The 18,088-nt window shown below is 46.7% G+C and overlaps 1 protein-coding gene across 2 annotated transcripts in view; it reads right to left on the reverse strand.

Moving 5' to 3' along the window:
- SPSB1 (splA/ryanodine receptor domain and SOCS box containing 1) overlaps window positions 1-18,088 on the reverse strand; it is a 31,517-nt gene that overhangs the window by 12,753 nt on the left and 676 nt on the right. The window lies entirely within an intron of this gene.

The following is an 18,088-nucleotide window of genomic DNA, read 5'->3' on the forward strand; positions in this document are numbered from 1 at the left end:
CTCAGGGACCCGCGGCACCTGAAGAATTTCAAAAACTGCCCACCAGGCGATGCTGGCGGGGATTGACCCTGGGACCTCCTGCATGCAAAGCACATGCTCTACCACTAAGCTACAGCCCTTCTCTTATGATATAGAAGCATAGGAAGCTGCCTTAATACCAAGTCAGACCACCTAGCTCAGTATTGTCTGCACTGACTGGCAGGTGTACAATACCTTTAAAAAAAAAAAAGGTGCAACGACCAGAAGGGGACACAGCTACCCCGGGAGAGGCCTCACAACAGGTTCGCATAACAGTGTCATGATAGGAGCAGTGTTATTTTCAATCCTGAACATGGAATTTGCTATGAGGATTCTAGGAGAAGCCAAGAAGCAAGGCTCAAGCGGTGGCTCCATTAGGGGGAATGGGTCGCCAATTGCAATTAAAAGGGCACCCCTTCAGGAATAGCTGCTTGAAAAATCCCAAATCATCCAGCATTCTAGTCCCTGACAAGGACAAGCCTTGACAGCTGCTTAAATTTGATTTCAAATCATCCAGCATTCTAGTCCCTGGTGAGGGAACATCTCGTACCTTGCATCAAAATCAGCTTTGCAAAATCACAATTGTTTCTTTGCCGGCCCTCAGTGGGGGGCGGGCGGGAATGCACATAAGCACAACTTTGGGAATGTTTTACATCACACAAAATGACACCCCCATCCCCAAAGCTGGTAGGAAAAAAGTCATCTGCCCCCCCCCCCCACATTCTGCAAAGCAGACTTGGGTTGGGGAACCACTCACCATGGAAGTCAGAACAAACTGTGATGCCGCAGTAATCAGAAATAGTGCCTATACAGCTATGCTTCACAGATTAACTGCAAAACATGCCAAAATCTAGAGCTTTCAGCCCCTTTAGCAAAGCAGTAACAAATCCACAAGAACCACCATCTTCCTGTTTAAGGCAGCAAATGCCCGATTAAGTAAGAAGCTGGCGACTTCTGGCCCTCTGGAGCCGGGCAGCGAGAACGAAAGGGAAACAGCGAGCCGACCTTTTTGAAAACACTATAAAAGCTGTGTGGAAAAACCCTTCTACGCTCTAGCAACACAGGAAACAGAAGCAGGCAACACATCTTCCAAGCCCTGTAGACAAAGGCCAAGGTGAAAGATGGCTCTTTTGACATGGGTCCACGCGGAGAGAAAACAGAGCTGTTGTTCCCACCCACACCCATCCTCGGCAAGGCTGATGGCAGAGGTAGTAGTCCACTGACCTAGCCAGTAAACAGGGAAGGCAAGATTCTGGCTGTCTTCCTCTGCTAAGAACTTTTTTTTAAAAGGAGGTCGGGAAAGATCGCCCTGGGGATGTTACATAACTTGTGTTCTTTGACCAGCGTTTTCCCCTAAGCTTCTGGCAGTGGCGAAGCCCTGCTCTCTCCGAATTGGAAGTGGAGAGGCCAGCTCACACGATACCCAGGAAATGGTGTGCGCTGCAAAGAAAGTGTGAAGCACTCACAGCCAGGGTTTAAGGCACTATTGCGTGCTTTCTTCCCATTTGCTGCAGAACAGGGACTCACAAAGAGCTGCAATGGGCAGCCTCCTCCTTTATGAATTTACTATTTGCAGTCCATGGGTTGCATTCAGAGTAGGCACATTGAAATTGATGGACTACTCTAAGTAGGGTGAGCACTGGATTCAACCCTACAGACCAGAACTGCTGAACAGAAGTTTGCAGAGAGTGTGTGTGCAAGACGAAGGAAGTGTGAAGCACCAAGCCAGGATCTGGGCATTTATTCTAATTTGCAGCAAATTTGGCCCAAAGAACAGGGACTCACGCAGTGGTACAATGGGCGGCCTCCCCTTGTATTATTTGCCAAGGCTTCTGCTCTCTGAATAAGCTCAATTTACCCAGTAGCTGTAGCTACTGTGGCACATGCCAGGGTTATGCCAACACATTATGTAAAGTGGGCGAGCATAGGTGGGGCTGAACTCTGCCCGGTTTGTGGCCAATTTGCTACTGCCAGTGGCTAATTTAGGACTCCTTAATTACACACATCCATCACAGGCAATCCCTTAAAATTATGCATATCTGGGTAATCAGACGCACGTGTATATTAGGGAGTTTGTGGGTGGAGGACATGTTCTCCTGGGAGGCAGCATCAACAGGCAAATAAAGAGTCAGGAAGCAATGGGAGGAAGAGAACTGCACGCCTTGTTTGGACTATTTGCTTCTTTACAGATTAAGAACTGGGCAGAAAGAAAGCGTTTCTTGAGCATCTTTAGGCAAGACACGATCCAGGTGTGCTGATCCCTTAGGACCATACCAAAGTCACAATTTTATCCCCACCCTATAGTAGTTCTACTTTCTTGGGGTTTTTTTTTTAAGAAGTAAGTTACTAGTCCTCATGGAGGTAAGCTTGAAAGTGCTGCTGAAACTCAGCGCCCAGAACGGTTGCTAAAGAGAAGGCTGGCCAAGGTTCCTGTGCCTTGTGTAGCTCATTCTGAGAACATAAGGAGGGCCTTAAGAGATCAGGCCAAAGGCTCACCTAGCCATCAAAGTGTAGAAAGAGGCTTGATCTGGCTAATGGCCTATCCTGTTCTCACAGTGCCCAACCGGATGCCTCAAATGGGAGAACCCAGGTGAAACTGTGATTCCCATTGGCGGCCTTATCCTTCAACAGCCTATGACTACAAGCATATACCAGAATTGTGCAAATTCACCCTCCAGCCTCGAGAAAAAAATGTGTTATGCAACTGGAATGTGCAAGATTAATACATACAGTATATAGGCTGCAGTTTGTGTGTGTGTGTTAGTGGAGAATTTCAAGTTGTGTTCCCAGTCCCCATTACTGATCCTTTAACCCAGTGTTTCCCAAACTTGGGTCTCCAGCTGTTTTTGGACTACAACTCCCACCATTCCTAGCTAACAGGAAAGGGATGGTGGGAATTGTCCAAAAACAGCTGGATACTCAAGTTTGGGAAAGAAAGGAACTCCGGTTAAAGCAGTGATTTCCCAAACGTGGGTCTCCAGCTATTTTTGTGCCCCCAACTGTGGGTTGGGGCAGAAGTGGATTTAGAGCAGAGCGGGCGGAGCTGTGGGTTAAACCAATGAGCCTAGGACTTGCTGATCAGAAGGTCGGCGGTTCGAATCCCCGCAACGGGGTGAGCTCCATAGCTGCCAAGTTTTCCCTTTTCTCGCGAGGAAGCCTATTCAGCATAATGGAAAATCCCTGAAAAAAAGGGATAACTTGGCAGCTATGGTGAGCTCCCGTTGCTCGGTCCCAGCTCCTGCCAACCTAGCAGTTCGAAAGCACGTCAAAATGCAAGTAGATAAATAGGTACTGCTACAGCGGGAAGGAAAACGGCGTTTCCGTGCGCTGCTCTGCTTTACCAGAAGCGGATTTGTCATGCTGGCCACATGACCCAGAAGCTGTACGTCGGCTCCCTCGGCCAATAACGCGAGATGAGCGCCGCAACCCCAGAGTCATGACTGGACCTAATGGTCGGGGTCCCTTTACCTTTAATTGGTTCCCCCGCACTGGCGCCAAGCCGTGGGGGGCACTGCAGGGCATCGCCACTATGGTGTAGTGCATGTGCAGAATGGAAAGTGAGAAGCAGGGGGCACTGAATTTTGGCCTCGCACATGGCACTGCTGAAATATGAACGCCCAAAGCCCACCCCCGGTGGGTTAGGGCTGTAGCTGGGTGGTAGGACACCTGCCTTGCATGCAGAAGGTCCCAGGTTCCACCACCTCCTGCACCTCCAGGCAAGTCTAGGAATGCCCCCCCCTGTACAAAACTCCAGAGAGCTGCTGCCAGCCAGTGTGGACAGCGCTGAGCCAGACAGGCCAATGACCCGACTCTTCCTGAGATGGGTGAGATCCAACCTGCATCCTTTTGCATGGGAGGCAAGCCCTCGGCTATCGGCTCTCGTGGGGAGAAACCCTAAACCACCCACGGTCAGTACAGTATTGTTCTCACCCTGTCCTTTCCAGGAAGCTGATAAGACTGTCCACCGAAAGTGGCCACTGCAGGCCTTGGTTTCCCCATTGGCATCACTCCCCTTGCTTGTGTAAGAGGCAGCAGCAGCAGCAGGCAAGCAACAATCACCGGCATCGCCAAACAGGCTTGTGGGCAATGCATCACATTCACAGCCACGGGTTTAAGCACAGAGGGAACTTAATTGTACGCTATGAGATGCAGAGCTGGCCAAGTGCATTTGGGGAATGTCATTTGTATCTGCTTTCTCACACCAGACTGGAGACGCAGCCAAACAAACAACCAGTTTGCAGAACCAACTTGGCCACACAACTTTGGCACTTTGGTTGGAGTTTGCCCAGAAAATGTTTCGGCGCTAGAGTATCGCAGGCTGCTAGGACACTGTGGTTACATGCGTAGGAATGATAAACCAGGCTTTCTGGCTTCTTGTTAAAATCTCGTGACACCTTCAAACCAAATAATACATTCAGGGGAAAGGGAAGTGGGGTGGCTCTGGGGAACTGCATCAGCCCTGCATGCAGGAAATCCCAGGTTGCGATCCGGACAGCATCTCCAGGAAGGGCTGGAAGAGACCTCAGCCTGAAAGCCTGGACAGCTGCTGCCAGCCAGTCAGTTGCCAACACTGAGCTAGATGGACCAAGGGCCTGACTCAGTATAAGGCTGCTTCCAACGTTATTTATGGCGCGTGTTTTCATGGGCTTCATTGGATGCATTCACTTGCTTAACATGCAAAAGGTCTCGAGTTCAAATCCCGGCATCTTTCCTGTCTGAAACCTCAAGAGCTGCTGCTAGCTGGTGTAGACCAGGGGTGTCCAACAGGTTGACCGCGATAGACAGGTCGACTTGTTAGAAGTTGATTGCGGAATGATTTATTGGTGTGATGGTTTATTGTTTATCAATTTATGTCGACTTGCCTCCCTAAAAATAGCTCAACAACTTTGATCTGAAACATGCCCCCCCCATGGGTAGATCACAGACTCTTGGGAGTTTGACAGCCCTGGTGTACACAATACTGACCTAGAGGGTCCGTTTCAGACAGAAAAGGACAGGGTTGATTCAGGGGAGTTCTGAGCTAGGCAAAAAAAAGTTCAGACAGGCCTTAGACTTTCTTCCTTGAACAGGACAGTGACCAAGTTCAATTTCTGATTTTATCTTGCCAAACTCTTTTCATCATCATCATTATTATTACTATTATTATTATTTAAGCATAAGGGGGAGATAGCAAGGAGAAACTAATACAAGTTTTGGGTTGGTTTGGGGCCAGAATTTGTGCCCCAAAGTGTTGGCATGGAATTTCAGAACCTGGATGGAAGGCACACATATGAACAACCTAACCCCCCAAACTGCAAAGTTTTCTAGCTTAAAGCCAAAAACGTGACCTTTGTTAAAATTTTAAAAAAGGAGGGACAGACAGTGTGGTGCAGCGGTTAGAGTGCTGGACAAGACGCCTGGGAGACCGAGGTTTGAATTCCCACTCAGCTATGAAGCTCAGGGAGAGACTTTGGACCACTCACTGTCTCTCAGCCCAACCTACCTCACAAGGTTGTTGTGGGAATGAAATGAATGAAATTAGAAGTGGGGAAAACCAGGTACTCTACCTTAGGTTCCTTGGAGGAAAAGGTGGGATTATATAAATGCAAATAAATACATAAAGAATCAATATTTCAGGGTTCTGGGAAAAGGCTGGGAAACTCCCCACAGCTGCTGGGGGAAAAGCAAAACAAAACCAAGCCATCCTAAAAGTGCCATCTAAACCCACAAAGTCTTTTGTTGTTGTTTTTATACAATAAGGAAGTGGCATTGTTAAGTAAGGTTGCAGCCCTGCCCTGACCAGTCCGGTCACATTTTTTTAAAAAAATTTTGTGCAACACCTGGATGAGGAAAGGGGGGGAGGAGCAAATGTGAAACGGGCGGGGGGGGGGGGGGAGAGGGAATGCTTCTGTCACCTGCAGGGCACCAGTCTAGAAAGGCAGGAAGCTAGAGAATAAACAAACACCCATTTGTAAAGAGCTTTTGTTAACACATGATTTAAAACGCTAGCGGGATAATGCATTGTTTAAAAAAGGAGGGCTGTGCACACGCCCCGCACTTGCCCCAAAGGAATTCTGGGAACTGTAGTTTAAGAATGCTGGGAAGTGCATAAAACTACAGCTCCCAAGACTCTTCGGGAAGAAGCCATGTGATTCAAGTGCTTGAAGTGTACACAGCATAGGGGCCTGGATCCATGCCTCTGGATCTGGCTTGTGGGCACATGTACAAACCTCTGGTATTTGCCCAGTTGGAAGGTAACCTACCACAAAAACATTATCTGTTGCTCTGCCCACTTTTGCCTCTTGCTCCACCCACCTCCGACACGCAGACCCCAGGACGCTGCCCATGAAGCGATGTCCTTTCAGCCTCACCTTGAGAAAAAGGTGGGATAAAAATGCAGAAAGCAGACAAAACGAAGCTGCAGTTATCACAGTGCTTTAACAGTCAACCCTCCTCTGCAAGGAGCTATGTAGTGCTGTGATGGGACCACTTTCAGTACCCAATGATAATGAAGGAAGCCATGGATGCTTAAAGCAGCATGATCCTGTTTTTAAATGTACAGGACAGGTGGGGTCTCAAAACCTTCCAACCTGGAGACACCATCCTCTGCTGAGAGAAGCTTCTTTGTTTAAAAGTGGGGGGAGGGGGAGCTTTTCTTCTTTTTATCTTTTTTGCCAATCTAAGCAACGCCAGGTCATTAAGCGAGTGGGGGGCGGGGGATCCCTCCTTGAAGTTGTTCAGGAAACTGACAGGCAGATTAATCACAACCAGGATAAGAGTGAGAAGAGGACTCAGAAATGGAGAAGTCATCCAGGAACAACAGGCCAAAGGGGATTCTTCCTTATCATGAGCTGGGAATGTGCAGGGGGGGGGGAATTCCTCCCCACTTCCCACAACCTGGCTGGTGATGCAGCGTCCAGCAATGCGAGCACCCACTGATTTGGACAGACATGCCCAGGTTTTAGACACCCATCAGCAACGCTTCCTATTGTTAAAGAGTCTGGAATGCACATCCCTGGGGAACTTGAAGCGCCACAGAATGCACATCCCCACATGACAACTACGTATGTTCTGCTACAGACTGTCTTCTCGGGCATTTGCGCAAGCCACCTGTGAGCTGCTGGCCGCCGTGGGGAAAAAAATCTGGGTGGGGTTTTTTGTGTGTGGCACAATTCACAGAAAGGTCCCGCTGCAGCCTGGTGTTTCTGAAGGAGCCTCCGCAAGTTCGCATGCACCTGGAATTCACATTCCAGAAACCTCAGCTTTCGCCTAATTAAAAAAAAAAAGAGGAAAAGCCACCAAGTTCCTAGTTCCCTACAATTGCAAAATGAAAGTGAGGGGTCGGCGTGTGGCAACATGGCACCCAGTCTGAGCTGCTGATTAAGAACTTCTGGGGTTAAAGGGTGGGGCTTGAACCCGCTGACCTCCCCAGACGAGGAGGATGTAGAAAAGATGTTCTGCACGAGTGAATCATTAACGTGCTTGATAAAGACTGTGGAATTGTGCTTTTCTTAAAAACAAACAAACAAAAAACAGTATGGATAAACACATCATATATATTATATTATTGACACCATCCACTCTTGTTGTTGTTGTTTAGTCATTTAGTCGTGTCCGACTCTTTGCAAGGTGACAAAGGTCCGTATAGGTCTGCTTTTTAAGATGCTGTCTAGGTTTGTCATTGCTTTTCTCCCAAGAAGCAGGCGCCTTTTAATTTTGTGACTGCTGTCACCATCTGTAGTGATCATGGAGCCCAAGAAAGCAAAATCTCTCACTGCCTCCATTTCTTCCCCTTCCCCTTATTTGCCAGGAGGTGATAGGACCAGTGGCCATGACCTCTTAAGCGACACCAAAGAACCATCAATTGCAGGCTACTGCAGTCAACCACTTAGGAGGTCTTAGTTAAGCTTAGTCCTGACATCACACCAAACCATGGCTAAGAAAGGCTGCAGCTAAGTGGTCAAGCATCTGCTTTGCATGCGGAAATTCCCATGCTTGATCCCCGCCATCTCCATGTAAAGCTGGGGAAAGCATTTCTCTGAAACGCTGAAAAGTTGCTGCCATTCAATACAGACACTTCTGATTTAGATGGGCCAATGGTCTGGGCTCAGTATAAGGTTGCTTCCTGTTTTCCAGAGCTTTGGCGTGGCTTGGTGCAATATCCACATCAACAAACCATTGCTCACATTCCACATCAACAAACCATTGCTCACATTCCACATGGACAAACCATTCCTTTCAAACAGTAATAAAAAAACCCCAGGGAATCAAAGAAATTTGGAACCACAATTTGTGCACGTGTGATGCCAACAGGGCGCAATCAATCTCCTACAAATAATGCATGAAAGCCTCTAACCTAGTTGGGGGTGTGGCAAACAAGTTTGCCAATTTAAAATTAAGGCAAGGAGGCCATTAACACTCTACAAGGAGGGAAGGCCAAAGACAGAAGGCTACCAAAACAGCAGAGGAAGAAGCTGCCCCCAGAGGACTCAAGGCAGGAAGTCTGGGCAGAAGGTCACACTCCAAAAAGGTTGCTTCATCAGCTTTCAATGTTACGCAACTCAATTACAGAAAATTAAGATGCTAGGTAGGCAGAGATAACAAAATTAGCCGTGTTGGCTCATTACAGAGAGAAAGAGAAAAATCCAGACCCATTAAATAATACAGTGGTACCTCAACTTACAAAGGCGATCCGTTCCGCGGCACTCTTCGGAAGTAAAAAAGTCCATTTTGCGCATGCGCAGACTGCGCGCGCGGCAAAAATACTTCTGGGTTAGCGGACTTCGGAAGTCGAGGCATTTGTAAGTCGAGGTACCACTGTACCTCTATTAGGAGGAGCTAAAAAGAATCCTAAAAGAAAAAAGCTTCAGAGCTCATCTGGAGTCTTTGTCAAGCTGAAAGTTAAGCAAAATGTGGGGACCCAAGTATATAAATGCTGCTTCAGACATCAATGTTGCAATAGAAGATATTTGGGATAAGTAATTTGTTCTGACACATATATTCCTTTGTTCTATCGTCCATTTCCTACAAGTACCTGTCTGCTAGTTATTCTGTTTAGTTTACGTAGCTGATAGTTGAAATAATATAATCCTAGTAAGAAATGACTAACTGATTACAGTATCTTTGTTTGCCGAGTTCCAAGTTTATCTTACTATTGTCTATGTGGAGCCCATTCTTCTTACAGGAAACACAAATTAAATTTTGCTAGTAACACAAGATCACCGTTTAAGAGATCAGAAAGGGTTCCAGGATGCATTTTTGGATAAGGGTCAAGAAAGTTAACTGAAGGAGTATATGATATCAAATGAAACCAACTGCACTGATGCCACAATCTACAATGATAAACCACTGAAAAAGTTCAGATTGACAGACACTATTATGGAGCCACACCTCCATATCTTCAGAATTCGCACTGCATCATGGGCCTAAGGATAGAATAATGCCATGCCTCTGAGATAGAAATCAGTGTAGAAGACAAACCACATGGTCTTTGCCAGGGGGCAAGACCAAGGCTAAGGCATTCTGAGTGGGAGCCCCTGTCCCGAAACTAAGGGGCTTGGCGTAACCGCAGTCCCACACAACACAAACTTGCCTGATCTTGTTTTTAAGCCGTCGCTGTGAGTGACCTTTTGCATTCTAGAGGGATGGCCTGTAAGCGGACACTGTTTACACAGCAGTGTGCTGTCCCCAGCCAAAGGAATAAAGCGCTCTGCTCAACACCTGTGCCTGTAGAACCCAAGAATAGAAATTCTGATGGCTACAGCGATCAGGTTTATTTATTTTTTATGAGCATGGCGCACTGGAAAGGGGAAAAAAAATAAGGCGGATTCTCACATGCATTGGCAGCCCAGAGCAATCACAACTGCAAGAAAAGATTCTTGCACAACGGTGAGACAAATCTGTGCTGGCAAGGTGGCGAAATCCAGCTTATTTCAGAAAGCAACAACATCCTTATTCTTGCTGACTAAAGGAGGAATGACCGCTGGGAGGAGTGCAGAGACAAGAAACGTCATGGTGCATCTGCAGCAGCACGCTTTCATCTGTCCTGGCTGCAACAAAACATGTCTCTCCTGTCTCAATCTCTACATCCACAGCAGGCTGCAACCTTCCAACAGATTCACCCCCAAAGGAGCACTCCTCCGTTGTCTCCCGAGACAGACAGATGCTAATAACCTCAGGGCAAGGCATCAAAATCGTACCCAGCAGGAATTCAGTTTAGCATCCCTGCACACTTTCACATGCTTCCATAGGTCTTTGTTTTAATCACTAAAGGCTGGAATCTTGCATACTTCAAAAAGAAAAAAAGAAAGGAAGGAACTCAAAAGGTAATGTTCTCAGGAAGCTCACTCCATGTGCAACCACAGGAAAGCGCTCAGCTTTCAAGAGCTCTTAGCACCTCACATCCATCACCTTAGAAGTTCACTTTGCTAAGCAGTAAATGGGCTCCTTGCCCCAGCAGCAGAAAAGCACTTGCTTTGCATAGCAAAGGTTGAAGGTTCAGTCCTCTTATCTCTAGTTAATATAACAGGTGCCAGGAAAGACTGTTTACCCGAGACTTTGGAGAGTCACTGCCTGTCAGACCAGACAGCACTGGGTTAGATGGCCCAAGGGTCAGATTCATGCAAGTTAATGTTCTGCTTCAGGGATACCTTAAACTATAAACAAGCCTCTGTTCCACAAACAGTGGGATCATTTATTTTTAAGGGGGAGACTTAAAATGGAAGTATGGTGAGCCTGCCAACCAATCAAGTGGCCTGGTTTGGATGCCACACTAAACAATGGTTTGTTAGACTACAGCTTAGTGTCATGCATGAACCCTGCCCAATAGCTTAGCTGTGGCTTGCTTACTGCTAACAAACCACAATATCAAACCATGGCTTGTTGTCAGTTGAGTCTTGATTTGCCTAATGGTGGCTGAGTTGTTACATGTGAACCCAGTACCATCCCTTAACAATGGTTCCCCCATCCTGTCACAGACTTACGCCAAGCTACGAAGGTACGAGGAGCTGGAAAATGACCCAAACCTTGGAGAAACATGGTTTGTTAAAATAAACCACAGCTTGAACAAACCATGGTTTAGCATCAGGCATTAACCAGAAGAAAAGCTGCTTGATGTAATTTGTTGCAAACTCTAGCAGAAGGATCTGCAGAACGGTCCACGCAGCACACAAAAACTGGCATTCATAGAGCTGAGGCACAATTGGCAATGGCTTCTTGGTGGTGGTGCCAGAACTGTCCAACACTACTTGGGGCTGCTGATTCACCTAGCTTGCTCTCTTAGTCTTTCAACACCATATTTATTAAGAACATAAGAAGGTGCCTTATATGGATTCAGATTGTCGGTCCACCTAACTCAGTATCATCTACACTGACTGGCAGCAGCTCTCCAGGGTTTCACACAGATGTTCCAAGTTTTACCTGGAGATGCCAGGGATTGAACCTGGGACCTTCTGCCTGCAAAGCAGATGCTCTACCAGCTGAGCTATGGCCCCTCCTGAATTCACATTAGCTTCTGATTAATACCCCTGACGCATCTGCAGATGTTTGCAATAGAACTCCATCACAACCACCTGTTGATGTTCCTTTTAAAAATATCTTGCTGCTTATTGTTATAAAGGACATAACATTTCATTGTTTTGTCTACCGTGGACTATTTTCTATTCTGTGAATGCCTCCCACCAAAAATCTTTGTAGAAAAGCAAAACCAAGGGGAGAGGACACTCGGCTAAACAATTTTTTTGAAAATGACCTAGCCTACGTAGTTCCCAAACTTTTCTGCACCCACAAAGCATTTGAAAATTGCAGGTGGTCTCAAGTGGACGACTTAACGATTTTGCCGCCTGCTGTAACAATTGTAACACTCTGTGCTAGGAACTGTATGATTTTTTTATTGCTCCTTTTATTTCCCATATATTGCAATCTTATCACATTACAATATGCATCCCACAAATCAAATTGTGATGCAATATAATTCAGTGTTTAAGAAATTTAATACAAATATTTGATGCAGACATGCCACAAACCCCCTGAATGAAGCTTGTGGGCCATTGGTGGTCTCGGAACCAGAGTTTTGGTAACCCCCAGCTTAGTCCAATAGTTATCCCAAGCCTGTTACGTCTCTAAGTAGATTCAAAAGCAAGTAAGAGATGACATGATAGAAGAGGTGGCAGTGCAGAGAAAGTGGATAGGGAGCAAGATTTTCTCTATCATAACATAAGAAATTGTGGACATCCAGTGAAGTTGAATAACGGAGGAATCATGGGAGACAAAAAAAATGACATTGTTAAACTATGGAACTCCCTCCCACAGGAGGCAGTGATGGCCACTAACCAGGGTGGCTTAGAAGACAGAAATTTGTTTGGAACATGTCAGCCACAGCCTCCAAACACGCACCAAACATTCCCCCTGCTTTTGCTTTTCCATGGAAGTGCAACGCTTACTTTAAACCCCCTCCAGTTGCCCATCTGCACTCTATCCTTAAAGCAATGCCATGTGACTTTAAGCAGCAATGGCTTCCCCCAAAGGATTCTGAGAGCTGGTGTTTGTTTTGCTTTCCCCTCATAGATTTTATTAAAGTGCCGTGGTTGCATTATTGGACTGGGACCCAGGAGACCAGGATTCAAATCCCCCAACTGGCCATGAAACTCCCTGAGTGTGACCTTGGGCCAATCCCTGCCTCGCAGGGTTGTTGTGTGGGGATTAAATGAGGAGGGGGAGAACCACGTACGCCACCTTGAGCTCCTTGGAGAAATAGATGGGTTATAAATAAACATGTCAGGACAGACACGCTCACACTATCAAGGTTTAGTAAAGATCAACACAGAAAACGGAGAGACGTGCCTCTCCCTCTTAAGACTGTAACCCAATAGGATGATCCAATGAAGCTGAACTGTGGGAAATCCATGACAGGCTTTTGTTTAGCACAGCGCATAGTTACAGAATTCACTCCCTTGACATGTAGTGATGGCTTTAAAGGAGGATTACAGAGATCCGTGGAGAACTCTACAGACCACAACGGCTATGTTTGATCAACCTGTACTCTGTGCCTCTGAACCCCCTTGCTGGGAATCACAGGTGGGGAGAATTCTGATGTGCGCAGGTCCTGCTTCCCACTGGGGCATGTGGCTGGCGACTGTGAGGACAGGGTCCTTGGCTACATGGACCCCCTTTGGCCTGACGCCTATGCCCCCCCCCCAATCTGCTGATCTGAGCAGTTCATCTGACAGGTTTAAGAGCGATACTTGCACTGAGCATTGCACATGGTGCGCTGGAGGGGGGGGTGCAATGCATCCAGAGCCATGCATTGTATAGAGGAAGAGGGGGAACCAGGCACAGAAGCAGTTAGAGGCCCTGCAAGTCACACGAGGAAACTGGGATCATCTGGGTTCGGGACAGGAAGGGGAGAAAGAGAGAAAGAACGAACTGAGTATCACATCTTGCTTCCTAGTAATAAATTAGCACACTTGTCTTGTTCCTCGGATAAGACATGCTGTTCTCCAATTCTAAGACAAAGGCCTTTTCAGGTTTTATTTAAATGCATCTACTGCCAGACCTGAAGTTACAGGAAGACAAAGTTCTCCCTGGATTCCCTCGCCCCCAATGGAGCTAGCAAGATGGACCAAGAGTTGGAGTAAGTCAAGCTTTTCCTAGGTTTCTCCTGCAGATTTCTTAGATCTGTCACTGGGACCCCTCTGTGACTCAGCACACATACTAAATAAATACTGCTCTCCCTTCGAGGCGGGATTTTTGTTTCTGTTTTACTCTGAAAGCTGAAGCGACATCACCTGCATTCCGGAGCTGCACACCCTGACCTCTGGCTGGGAAGTGTTTCTCTGCAACATGCTAATTGCCCCGGCCTGCCGATAAAACGAAGCATGTTGTTGCTCAACCCTGAAGCTAATCGTTGGGGACAATTACAGGGTGCCCTCCGCTGCAAAATTCTCACGAGAAGAATGGCGTCTGGCACTTTCATCGGGACAGCCCTGGAAGATGGGCGAGACAACCGGCTGTACTCAGTGCTAGCCCTACTCACTAGCAGACCCCTCAAAATGAATGGCCAGGAACCACCTCTAGCCCCATTCATTTCAATGGGTCTACCTGGAGCAGGACTTAAAAGTTAGAGACAACCTAATAGCAGAACGGCAAATATATATATATATATATATATATATATATATATATATATATATATATATAATATTTAATTAGAAGCCAGATTTTCACAAGAAGTCTCATGTGCTTGACTCCTCTCTGTTAAGGCTACAAGGTCGTAAATTACCATACTTTTTCCATGTAGAAGACTGGGTATTTTTATTTTAAAACTATGTTCAAAATTGTGGGCCATCTTCTACACGGATACAATCTCCCCCCCCCATTTTCTCAATTTGGAGTCCCCCAAAACAGGGGGCATCTTATACATGGGGGCGTGTTATACACAGAAAAGTATGGTATTTATTTATTTATTATTAATAGAATTTATATACCGCCCTATACTTGGGAGTCTCAGGGCGGTTCGCAGAATAATGTTTGGAAGGCAGAGAGAAAGAGGTAGTGAGTGATTTGGGCATCTGGCTTTAAGGAACATAGGAAAGTGCCTTCTGTCAAGAGTTTGGGTGTAACCTTCGACGCCTCCCCTTCCATGGAGGCGCAGGTTGCAGCCACAGCTAAGGCGGCATTTTCCCATCTCCGCCGTATCAAGCAGTTGGTCCCTTACCTTTCTCGCCCTGATCTGGCCACAGTGATCCATGCGACGATCACCTCCAGGCTTGATTATTGTAACTTGCTCTACGCGGGGCTGCCCTTGAAGCTGACCCAGAAACTCCAGCGGGTGCAGAATGCTGCGGCGAGGCTCCTTACAGGGTCCCTGCCACGGGACCACATTCATCCAGTGCTTTACCAGCTGCACTGGCTCCCGGTGGAGTACAGGATCAGATTTAAGGTGCTGGTTTTGACCTTTAAAGCCCTATGCGGCTTAGGACCCTCATACCTACGGGACCGCCTCTCCTGGTATGCCCCACGGAGGACCTTAAGGTCCACATATAACATCATTTTGGAGATCCCGAGCCATAAGGTGGTTAGATTGGCCTCAACTAGGGCCAGGGCCTTTTCAGTACTGGCCCCGACTTGGTGGAACGCTCTCTCACAGGAGACCAGGGCCCTGCGGGATTTGACATCTTTCCACGGGGCCTGCAAGACGGAGCTGTTCCGCCTGGCCTTTGGGCTGGACTCAGTCTAACCCCTATGTTTTCCTCTCTATGGTTTTGATTTGGGCTATTTTAAAATGAGGCTGTATTTTTAAATTTTTAAACTTAAATTGTATCTTAACCTGCATTTTGATTTAATTGGTTTTTTTTCTTTTATGTCTTATTGTAATTTTACTGTGTCAGCCGCCCTGAGCCCGATTTTGATTGGGGAGGGCGGGGTATAAAAATCTATTTATTTATTTTATTTATTTATTATTATTATTACCACCAAGTCGGGCAATTTGTCCATCTAGCTCAATATTGTCTACACTGGCTGGCAGCAGCTCACTAGGGTTTCAGGCAGGCCTCTTTCCCAGCCCTACCTGGAAACACTGGAGTTTGATCCTGGGACCTTCTGCATGCAAAGCAGATGCTCTGTCACCTTATCCACCCCTAATGGGCTCTCCCTTCTGAAACATCTGGAGGGCACCAGGTTGGCAAAGCATTGGGTACTTTCATTGGGCACACACCTCAAGGGCAGAAGCTATGGTTTTCCATACTATGGTTTGTTTTTCTTTTTTACAAAACAAATGTATTTTCTATATCTATATGAGAAAGACAATATATCTTCTCTCTAAATATGTAATTTTTGGGGGGGGGGGAATAGGGCTGCGATGTCTTAAACCACTTCAGCTACTAGGTGAATAGAAAAAAAACACTTTCAAGAAGCTCCCCTAAAATCAGGCAGATCCCACCCCCCATACAAGTTATTCCAGGTATTTCAGGTTGCAAGCACCGTCCTAGGAAAGGCATCCCTGCCTTCACATCTATCAAGGAATGCCTTTCCTCAACAATATACAGTATTTAGGATATGTACTGTACATTCACCATCTAAATTAGGAGCGGGGAACTTTGGATCTCCTAATGTTGGACTCCAATTCCCATCAGACCCAGTCAGCATGCTCAATGGTCAGGAATGGTGTGAGGTTTAGTTCAGCAGCACCCAGAGGGTCCACAGGTTCTGGTCTAAAGGCTCCTTGGAGCTGGGAGCACCATCCAGAAAAAGGAGGCTCACTGTTGTGTCTCTGAACAAGTGCCTGCTCTGGCGTTTAATTTAATCAAACATGGCCAGGGAACCTGCTGCCTTCCAGATGGTGGTGGACTAACAACTCCCATCTGCCCCAGTCAGCGTGGCCAATAGTCCGGGGCAATGGGAGTTGTAGTCCAGCAGCACTTGTAAGTCACATTGGCTATCTGTGATCAAAACACTTTCTTTAAAAAAAATGCTTTTAGCTTCTATCTTTTTTGTAAAAACAACAACAAAAAAACAACCCGCAGATGCAGTCAAATTCAATCAACTAAAAGCTAACCTGATTAATAGAAATGGACATACAGGATATGGATCCCACCCCCGACACACTTCGGAGAAAGAAGCAAAGTCGGGGGCCGGTCATAAAGGGCCCAAGAGCAGGCAAATCACTCACTGCAACCTCTGTCTCACAGAACTGCTGGGAGAAGTCAGGACCTCTGACCATCTAACTTAGCACTGCCTGCACTGACTGGCAGCAGCTTTCCAGGATTTCCAACAGGGAGTCTCTCCCAGGCCTGCCTGGAGAGACCAGGGATTGAAAATGGGGTCTTCTGCATGAAAATCATGTGCTCTCCCACCAAGCCACACAGCTACCCTATGAGCTCAATTTGGGACACAGGTAAAGGATGCAGAAGAACAGGCCCCAGGCTGATGGGAGCTGTGGTCTAAACAAAAACATCTGGTGCTCCTGGGTAACAGCAAATGCTTTTGCCAAAGCAATCATGCAGGCTCCAACTTTTCAAATACTGGTTCTTCTCCTCCCTTCACTCCACTCCTGCCCCAAACAAGCAAACCCCATGGAGATATTTCTGAGCCCTTTTCTATAGGGATTCAGCAACATGGCAGCTGGATCCCCAGCTCAGCCCAGTGGCTTGGTGGGTGGCCTGTGGCAAGTCATTCTCCAGATGTACAGAGAATGGAAAAGCATCCGAAGTTTGGAAGCTTCCCAGGGTCTGGGAAACATGACGATGGCACCGAATGCTTTTTCAGAAGTGTTTTCTCAAGGCGGCCAGTTCCAGATAGGATGCAGAAACCAGACACCGGTGTGAACGGTGGCTCCCCAGAGGCCTACCTCGCAGGGTTGATGGGAAGATCGAGCCGGCAGAAAGGGGGAAAAGTGTACACATGTGCATCTGAGAGTCAAATTAAGTTTGCTTCTGTAAGAGCAACTGTTTACGAGACCTTGAGAATGTTTGAAATATCTGTGAAAGTGCTGCCACTTCCAGTTGTGCTAGAAGATCTAATAAAAACTACACACCCAGAGTGAGATCCAGCTGTCAGCTGTGACCTTTTCTATTATAATTTCAATGTAAATCAAAACTCCCATTGCAAAGAACTGTGGCTCAGCGGGATAACAATTGCTCTGCATGCCGAAGGTTCGATTCTCAGCCTCTCCAAGTGGGGCTGGGGAAAACAGAAGTCCCAGAGGAACAGCTGCCAGCCAGAGTAGACAATACTGAGCAAAGATCTGACTTAAAAGAAGGCAGCTGCTCCCAAGTTCCTAGAAGTGCTGGATTGTGGCTTTCAGGTATTGGTTATACAAGCAGGCATGAGTAGGAAGAAATATATGTTTTTCTTGGCTTTTAACACACACAAACACACACCAAATCGCCAATTTGCTCAACTTTTTGGAACATGCATAATAAGGCCATCCCAGGATTTGTTAGCTCCAAAATTGGTATCCCACAGCTACACTTATTTCTGCAAGACTAATCTATTCATACCACGATCCTGTACTTACTTAGTAAAAAAGACACACAGACAGAATGCCTACAGGACTTTTAAGAGTCAAGGAAGTGTCCTCAGGACGGCTGCCTCA

This window comes from Zootoca vivipara, chromosome 6 (assembly GCF_965207765.1).
Source record: "Zootoca vivipara chromosome 6, rZooViv2.hap1.1, whole genome shotgun sequence".
NCBI lineage: Eukaryota > Metazoa > Chordata > Lepidosauria > Squamata > Lacertidae > Zootoca > Zootoca vivipara.